Raw genomic sequence first — 10,180 nt, forward strand, 5'->3', positions numbered from 1 at the left:
GACCCCTTGTGAGACCATATGCTGGTGCGGTTGGCCCTGGGTTCCTCCTAATGCAAGACAATGCTAGACCTCATGTGGCTGGAGTGTGTCAGCAGTTCCTGCAAGACAAAGGCATTGATGCTATGGACTGGCCTGCCCGTTCCCCAGACCTAATTCAAATTGAGCACATATGGGACATCATATCTCGCTCCATCCACTAACGCCAAGTTGCACCACAGACTGTCCAGGAGTTGGTGGATGCTTTAGTCCAGGTCTGGGAGGAGATCCCTCAGGAGATTGCCACTGCCACCTCATCAGGAGCATGCCTAGGCATTGTAGGGACTTCATACAGGCATGTGGAGGCCACACACACTACTGAGCCTCATTTTGACTTGTTTTAAGGACATTACACCAAAGTTGGATCAGCCTGTAGTGTTTTTTTACACTTTAATCCAGACCTCCATGGGTTGATAAATTTGATTCTTAAGAATATTTCATTCATTCAGGTCTAGGATGTCTTATTTTTGTGTTCCCTTTATTTTTTTGAGCAGTGTATATAGTTTTATGGAGATTTCTCACTTGTATAGGTCAAAAACTCCCTGCAGTACATTACCAAATTTCCAAAGCACTGCTTCAGAAAGCTGCATACTTTAGATTTCAAGGCCAAAAATTCCACTAACAGAAGGTTTATACCAGAAAATATTACATTTTTTGGAAAGAACAGATTCTGGGGAATCCAGAATAGGCACAACTGTCTGTCTACTCCAAACTATCAAGTCGCAATGCTTTCCTAAAGTTATTGTTTCTTATCGAAATGTTTAAAAAATCACTTCAAAGCTTCCAGTCTATAGTATCTTATCTCCGACAGGTCATAAAGTAACCAAATAAAACACCCTAAATATGAATGCCAGGGGTCCACTGAACCCAATATGTATAGGTTTACCTAAGTATGTGGTATGTAGGGGCCCCAATGTGAACATACCCCCATATGATCTATCATTTCTGTTATTTCAGCTTCTGCAAAATCAACACATTTACATAATTTTATGTGGGATAAATCTAGTAAAAAGTACACTCACTCCAGAAAGTCATATATTTTTGGAAAGTTCACATTCTAAAATGGGTACCCAAGTCTTTCTACTCCAAAGTACCAAGCCGCACAGCTTTTCTAAAGTTGACAATTTTGATAACATTTCCAAAAATCCCCTAAAAGCTTCCAGTTTGAAGCATCTTATCTCCCACGTATCCAGGGCCGCCATCAGAAATCACGGGGCCCCTCACAAAAAATTTTCGTGGCCCCCCTCCTCCTCCTATGCCCTGCCCCCAGTGGACCCTCCCCCAGTGACCCCTCCCATCAGTACAAAGGAGACACAGACATTGGTAGCCAGGGCCCCCCTAAAACATTGGTAGCCAGGGGTTACATTTTGCATTGGTGCCAGGGAAGGGACCCCCTAAAACATTGCTAGCCAGCCCAGTGCTCCCTAAAACATTGCTGGTCCTGCCACAGTGTCCCCATACTATGGGCCGCTCCCCACTGTAGCATAATATCATCCAGCTCCCTCCCAGCGTCCTCCACAGAATCCTCCTGCTTGCCCCTAGAATCCTCCAGCTCCCTCCCAGCATCCTCCAGCTCCCTCCCAGCATCCTCCAGCTCCCTCCCAGCATCCTCCAGCTCCCCCCAGCATCCTCAGCTCCCTCCCAGTGTCCTCCCCAACATCCTCCAGCTCCCCCGCAGCGTCCTCCCCAACATCCTCCAGCTCCCCCCAACGTCCTCCCCAACATCCTCCAGCTCCCCTGCAGCGTCCCCCGCAACGTCCTCCCAAGCGCCCTCCAGCTCCCCCTACTTCCTGTGGCTTCCCCCCGCTCGTCTGCTGTGTTCGGCTGCTGCGTCCGCTTGCTTCCTCCGGCTGCGTCCCCCATCTGTTCTTATGTCCCCAGGCTTGCCGCTGCAGCTACTCTTTTATAAGGTTGCGCCCCGTGCGTGCTGACGTCACGCGCGGGCCACAACCAATGAAACTACCTGCTGACCACCAATGAACCAAGGGCCTGTAACTCTTTAAAGGGGGCCCGTGCTTAAAAACTGTATCACGGCCGGGCCTCTTTTAAAGCCACGATCGTCTGGGCCTGGGACAACTGGCCCCCCTGTGCCCCCCTGATGGTGGCCCTGCACGTATTATTAGGTACCAGGATAAAACACCCTGAATTTAAACATCAGAGGTCCACTGAACAGTTTGATGCCCAATATGTATAGGTTTACCTAAGTATGTGGCATGTAGGGGCCCCAATGTGAACATACCCCCATATGATCCGTCATTTCTGTCATTTCAGCTCCAGCATTTACATCATTATGTGGAATGTGGAATAAAGCTAGTATAAAGTATGCTCACCCCAGAAAGTCATATATTTTTTGAAAGTACACATTCCCCCGAATCTACCAATGTACTCATGTACCCATGTCTTTCTTAAAAAAAAAATCCCCTCAAAGCTTCCAATTTGCAGCATCTTATCTCCCACATAGCATTAGGTACCAAGATAAAACACCCTGAATTTGAATGCCAGGGGTCCACTGAACAGTTTGATACCAAATATGTGTACGTTTACCTAAGTATGTGGCATGTAGGAGCTGTCATTTCAGCTCCTGCAAAATCAACACATTTACATGCTTTATGTGGGATAATGCTACAAAAAAGTACACTTACTCCAGAAAGCCATATATTTTTGGAAAGTACACATTCCCCCAAATCTATAATGGGTACACATTTCTTTTTACTCCAAAGTACCAAGCCATAAAGCTTTCCTAAGTTTGTCGATTTTTATGACATTTCAGAAAATCGCCTAAAAATGTTGCAATTAGCCGTATTAGGAACACCTAAGGTCTACTGAACAGTTTGATGCCCAATATGCATAGATATACCAAAGTCTGTGGTATGTACTGAACCCAAAATGAAAATAGCGCATATGAATTTCTCGCCTGCCAACTCAGCTTTTGCACACAGAGCCCCCTGTCAGCGTATTATGTGCCGTAACACACCCAAACTATACAGAGACCCCCAGAAAACCATATATATTTGTAAAGGAATACATTCTGATGAATTCAAAATAGGTAAACTTATTTTTGTACACCAAAGTTACACATGGCAAAACTATAAAAAAAGCTATAAAAAATGCAATAAAACCACAAAAATTGTGCAAATCAGTAAAACAACAAAATAAGTCACACAAAAGTGTAATTAGTGGTCAGAATATCTGATCCAATAGTCACGCTGTCAAAATTAACAGTTTTTAGGGAAAAGAAACTAAAAACAAAGTGGTAAAATGAAAAAAAAAAAAAAAAAGCGTTTGTGTATACATGTGTGTACATATGTGAAAGTTGTGTGACAGTGTGTAAGTGCTAAATTGTGTGCTGTATGTAAGTGTGTAAATGCAAAAAAAAATTCACCCTTACCTGTCCTGAAGCTTGCCTGGTCCTCGGTGCTGCAGTCCTGGAGCAGGAAGTCCCCTAGTCAGTGGGCCGGCGCTGGGGGGAAAGGTGGAAGCAGGAACAAGCAGCAGACGTGATGCGATCGCGTCTGCTGCTTGGAGGTCGGTCCTGCAACGATTGCGTCGCAGGACCGACATGACAGCCCCCCTGGCTCGTTGCCCAGGGGGCTGTCATCACTAAAAACTCTCTGTAGAAGCGGCACATGTTGCTTCTGGGAGAGAATCTTTATCTGCCAAGCAATGTGCGAGGCATGTCGTTGGCAGTTAAAGCCTTTTTCTGCAACAACATGCCACGCACGTTGTTGGCAGTTAAAGGGTTCAACTGTAGATGAGATTTTTCTAAACAATACCAACTCTCCTGTCCTGCCTTGCATGATGCTTAGGGGCGGGCCATGCCGATCGGGTGTCCTAGGCAACCCTGTCTGCCACCTCGCCCCTGCACCTTACCCCCCTTGTGTGTGCTTGGGGGGTGTCATTGCCCCCACTGTGTAATGACAACGGGCGAGGCAATGACAAGGGAGCGCAGACTAGGGGTAGGCAGGAGAGGTTCCCACCTGGCACCCCCAATCGTTGCGCCCTAGGCAGATACCTCTTCTGCCTACCCCTAGTTCAGGCCCTGATGATTTCTTATTCATTTTACCTTTAGTCTTTTGTTTTTTTGACAGCGTGACTATTGGATCAGATATTATGACCACTAGTTACGCTGTTGTGTGACTTATTTTGTTGTTTCGTTGATTTGCACAATTTTTGTGGTTTTATTACATTTTTATCCCTGTATTAGTATTCCTGATCTGATTTTTAGCATAGCTTTGCCATGTGGTACTTTGGTATAGAAAAATATCTTTACCTATTTTGAATTAATCAGAATGTTTACTTACAAAAATATATGGTTTTCTGGAGGTCTCTGTACAGTCTCTGTACAGGGGGTCTTACAGCACATAACAAGCTGTCAGGGGGCTCTGTGTGCAAAAGCTGAGTTGGCAGGCGAGAAATCCATATGCGCTATTTTCATTTTAGGGTCAGTACATACCGCAGACTTTGGTATATCTATGCATATTGGGCATCAAACTGTTCAGTGGACCTCTAGTGTTCATATTTGTGGGGATTTGCCTTTGTCTGCTAGAAATTGTGTGAGATAAATGCGTCAAATTGCAACATTTTTAGGCAATTTTCTGAAATATCATAAAAACCACTAACTTTAGGAAAGCTTTGCAAATTGGTACTTTAGTGTAGAAAGGACTCTTTACCCATGTTGGATTTGTCAGAATGTGTACTTTCAAAAAATATATGGTTTTCAAGGGTCGCTGGGACACATAAGCGACCTTTATGCTTAGTTAGCAGCTGAGAAAATTCAAATGCACTTTTTTTCATTTGGGTCCGTACATATCACATACTTTAGTAAATCTTTGCGTATTGGGCATCAAACTGTTCAGTAGACCTCTGTTATTCATATTTAGGGTAATGTGTTATTGTATGTAAGAAATTCTATGAGATAAATGAAGCAAATTGCAACAATGTTATGCTAATTTTAGGAAAGCTTTGCAGTACTTTGGTGTAGAAAGGTGTCTTTACCCATGTTAGATCCATCATTATGTACACTTTCCAATAATATATGGTTTTCTGGGGGTGTCTGTACATTTAGGGGGCCTTACAAAACATAATACACAACCAAGGGGTCTTATTTGCCAAAGCAGAGTCGGCACCCGAGAAAATTAATATGCACTAATTTTTATTTGGAGTCTGTACATGTCACATACTTTGATAATCTTTGCATATTGGGCATCACACTGTTCAGTAGACCTTGTATGTGTAACCCCTATTTAGCTGTAAAACAGGCCAAGCACAGCTAGTACAGGTTTAGAGCATGGGGTACATGTGACTCAGTCCTTCAGGATGGGCCTTCACTATATGGAAGTAATCATGAAACCAGGGGTGTAGTGTAACTACAACTCACTGTGGCTGTGGGCAGTGCAGATTTAGCAAAAATGGACGCCAGAAGGTTCTTGCAGTTGAACAATAGAACTAGGCTTTATTGTCAGAGACAATCAATGTGCAGGGTGATTGCAATATACAGGTATAAACCCCAGCATGCTCGGGACCTGGGGTTTTCCAGATAAGGGGTCTTTCCAGATAAGGGGTTTTCTGTAATTTGGATCTTCGTAACTTAAGTCTGCTAAAAATCATTTAAATATTGAATAAACCCAATAGGATGGTTTTGTCTGCACTAAAAGGAAATCATTTATAAATTTCCATAATTCTGAGCTTTCTGGATAATGGGTTTCCAGATAAGGGATCTCATACCTGTACTCACATACAGATGTTATATGATAGTAGTACTCTGAGGACAACAAGAGAGGATGCATACCGGTTTATCCCACCTCTTTTTGAGAGACTGGCCAGGGTAAATGCACCTGGTCAGCTTGGCACCCCTATGGAAGCAGTCTGGATTGTTACCTCAGTCCTCAGGTTGAATACCTTTAGTGTTAAGAGTCCTACAGCCGACTGTGGATCAGGGTTTAGATACTGCCTGTCTCCTGCGTCTTAACTGTGGCCCTATGCTAAGGCAACAGTGCCTGTATTAAAGGGTACTTCCAGCTACTTTTCTTGGTGGAGCCAAAACTGCCCTTGCTTCCATCTCTTTCTATCTCACTTTCCTAGAAAGTGCTCTACAAGAGTAACTATCTAGCTGGTCCTCGTTCACAGGGTCCCTGTCCCCGACTTCTCTAAGGTAGTAGGTGAATACTCTAGAGTAGGGATGGCTTTACTGGGGCCCTGTTGATCCCAGGCTCAGTGGACCTTCACCCTTTGCTAAACACTATATTAGAGTGCAAAGGGTGGAGTCAACCTGTAAACCAATAAGGCATTAGTGCATAACTCTAAACTGATCCATGGGTCTTTGTCCCAAAACGGCATAAACTAAGGAAGTTGTAGGGTTTAAAGCCATAGTGGCATGTTAACCCTATGGGTCCTTACATATGTAAGAGTTTTTGTAAAATAAATGTGGTAAACTACAACAATTTTAGGCGTTTTACAGAAAAGTCATAAAAACCATTAACTTTAGGAAAGCTTTCCAGGTATTTTGTTGTAGAAAGGCTTCTTTACCCATGTTGGATTTGTCAGAATGTGTACTTTCTAAAAATATATGGTTTTCAGGGGTCACCCTACATTTCTGCAGCTTTTACTCCACATAAAACCGACATGTGTTTATGAATTAGGTAAAGGTAAGCAAAAAATTAGTGTGCATAAGGTATATTTTGGGGTCTCTAGCTAATGACCTGTAGAAAATAAGATGCTGCATATTGGAAGTTTTGAGGTGATTTTTGGAAATGTCATAAAAATCAGCAAATTTAGGGAAGCTTTGGGGCTTGGCACTTTGGAGTGGAAAGATGTGTACCCATTTTAAATTCAGGGGATGGTGTACTTTCCAAAAATATATGACTTTCTGGGGTGAGCGTACTTTTTTGTAGCTTTATCCCACATAAATAGATGTAAATATGTTGATTTTGCAGGATCATATGGGGGCCCATACATGCCACATACAGTGGCTTGCAAAAGTATTCGGCCCCCTTGAACTTTTCCACATTTTGTCACATTACAGCCACAAACATGAATCAATTTTATTGGAATTCCACGTGAAAGACCAATACAAAGTGGTGTACATGTGAGAAGTGGAACAAAAATCATACATGATTCCAAACATTTTTTACAAATAAATAACTGCAAAGTGGGGTGTGCGTAATTATTCAGCCCCCTGAGTCAACACTTTGTAGAACCACCTTTTGCTGCAATTACAGCTGCCAGGCTTTTAGGGTATGTCTATACCAGCTTTGCACATCTAGAGACTGAAATCCTTGCCCATTCTTCTTTGCAAAACAGCTCCAGCTCAGTCAGATTAGATGGACAGCATTTGTGAACAGCAGTTTTCAGATCTTGCCACAGATTCTCAATTGGATTTAGATCTGGACTTTGACTGGGCCATTCTAACACATGGATATGTTTTGTTTTAAACCATTCCATTGTTGCCCTGGCTTTATGTTTAGGGTCGTTGTCCTGCTGGAAGGTGAACTTCCGCCCTAGTCTCAAGTCTTTTGCAGACTCCAAGAGGTTTTCTTCTAACATTGTCCTGTATTTGGCTCCATCCATCTTCCCATCAACTCTGACCAGCTTCCCTGTCCCTGCTGAAGAGAAGCACCCCCAGAGCATGATGCTGCCACCACCATATTTGACAGTGGGGATGGTGTGTTCAGAGTGGATGTGCAGTGTTAGTTTTCCGCCACACATCACAGCGTTTTTCATTTTGGCCAAAAAGTTCCATTTTGGTCTCATCTGATCAGAGCACCTTCTTCCACATGCTTGCAGTGTCCCCCACATGGCTTGTGGCAAACTGCAAACAGGACTTCTTATGGTTTTCTGTTAACAATGGCTTTCTTCTTGCCACTCTTCCATAAAGGCCAACTTTGTGCAGTGCACGACTAATAGTTGTCCTATGGACAGATTCCCCCACCTGAGCTGTAGATCTCTGCAGCTCGTCCAGAGTCACCATGGGCCTCTTGGCTGCATTTCTGATCAGCGCTCTCCTTGTTCGGCCTGTGAGTTTAGGTGGACGGCCTTGTCTTGGTAGGTTTACAGTTGTGCCATACTCCTTCCATTTCTGAATGATCGCTTGAACAGTGCTCTGTGGGATGTTCAAGGCTTTGGAAATCTTTTTGTAGCCTAAGCCTGCTTTAAATTTCTCAATAACTTTATCCCTGACCAGTCTGGTGTGTTCTTTGGACTTCATGGTGCTGTTGCTCCCAATATTCTCTTAGACAACCTCTGAGGCCGTCACAGAGCTGCTGTATTTGTACTGACATTAGATTACACACAGGTGCACTCTATTTAGTCATTAGCACTCATCAGGCAATGTCTATGGGCAACTGACTGCACTCAGACCAAAGGGGGCTGAATAATTACGCACACCCCACTTTGCAGTTATTTATTTGTAAAAAATGTTTGGAATCATGTATGATTTTCATTCTACTTCTCACGTTTACACCACTTTTGTATTGGTCTTTCACGTGGAATTCCAATAAAATTGATTCATGTTTGTGGCTGTAATGTGACAAAATGTGGAAAAGTTCAAGGGGGCCGAATACTTTTGCAAGCCACTGTACATAGGTAACCCTCTGCACATTGGGTAGCAAACTGTTCAGTGGACCCCTGGCGTTCAAATTTAGGGTGTTTTATCTTGGTACCTAGTGATATGTGGGAGATAAGATGCTGCAAAATGGAAGCTTTTAGGGGATTTTTGGAAATGCCATATAAATTGCCAACTTTGGAGTAAAAAGACATGGGTACACATTTTGAATTCAGGGGAATGTGTACTTTCCAAAAATATATGGCTTTTGGGGGCAAGCATACTTTTTTGTAGCTTTATCCCACGTAAAATTATATAAATGTATTGATTTTGCAGGAGCTGAAATGACAGAAATGGTAGATCATATGGGGGTATTTTCATTTTAGGGCCCCTACATTTCAGATACTTAGGTAAACCTATGCACATTGGGTATCAAACTGTTCAGTGGACCCCTGGCGTTCATATTTAGGGTTTTCTATTTGGTTACTTTATAACCTGTAGGAGATAAGATACTATAGACTAGGAAGCTTTGAAGCGATTTTTATAAAATTTCACAAATTTTGATAAAAAACCAATAACTTTACAAAAGCATTGCAACTTGGTAGTTGGAGTAGACAGACAGTTGTGCCTATTCTGGATTCCCCATAATCTGTTCTTTCTATAAATGTATAATTTTCTGGGATAAACCTTCTGTTAGTGGGATTTTTGACCTTGAAATCTAAAGTATGCAGCTTTCTGGAGCAGTGCTTTGGAAATTTGGTAGTGTACTGCTGGGAGTTTTTGACCTATACAAGTGAGAAACATTCATAAAACTACAAACCGGATTCCAAAAAAGTTGGGGTACTAAACAAATTGTGAATAAAAACTGAACGCAATGATGTGGAGGTGCCAACTTCTAATATTTTATTCAGAATAGAACATAAATCACGGAACAAAAGTTTAAACTGAGAAAATGTACCATTTTAAGGGAAAAATATGTTGATTCAGAATTTCATGGTGTCAACAAATCCCAAAAAAGTTGGGACAAGGCCATTTTCACCACTGTGTGGCATCTCCCCTTCTTCTTACAACACTCAACAGATGTCTGGGGACCGAGGAGACCAGTTTCTCAAGTTTAGGAATAGGAATGCTCTCCCATTCTTGTCTAATACAGGCCTCTAACTGTTCAATCGTCTTGGGCCTTCTTTGTCGCACCTTCCTCTTTATGATGCGCCAAATGTTCTCTATAGGTGAAAGATCTGGACTGCAGACTGGCCATTTCAGTACCCGGATCCTTCTCCTACGCAGCCATGATGTTGTGATTGATGCAGAATGTGGTCTGGCATTATCTTGTTGAAAAATGCAGGGTCTTCCCTGAAAGAGATGACGTCTGGATGGGAGCATATGTTGTTCTAGAACCTGAATATATTTTTCTGCATTGATGCTGCCTTTCCAGACATGCAAGCTGCCCATGCCACACGCACTCATGCAACCCCATACCATCAGAGATGCAGGCTTCTGAACTGAGCGTTGATAACAACTTGGGTTGTCCTTGTCCTCTTTGGTCCGGATGACATGGCGTCCCTGATTTCCAAAAAGAACTTCGAATCGTGACTCGTCTGACCA

This window comes from Xenopus tropicalis, chromosome 8 (genome assembly GCF_000004195.4).
Source record: "Xenopus tropicalis strain Nigerian chromosome 8, UCB_Xtro_10.0, whole genome shotgun sequence".
Classification (NCBI taxonomy): domain Eukaryota; kingdom Metazoa; phylum Chordata; class Amphibia; order Anura; family Pipidae; genus Xenopus; species Xenopus tropicalis.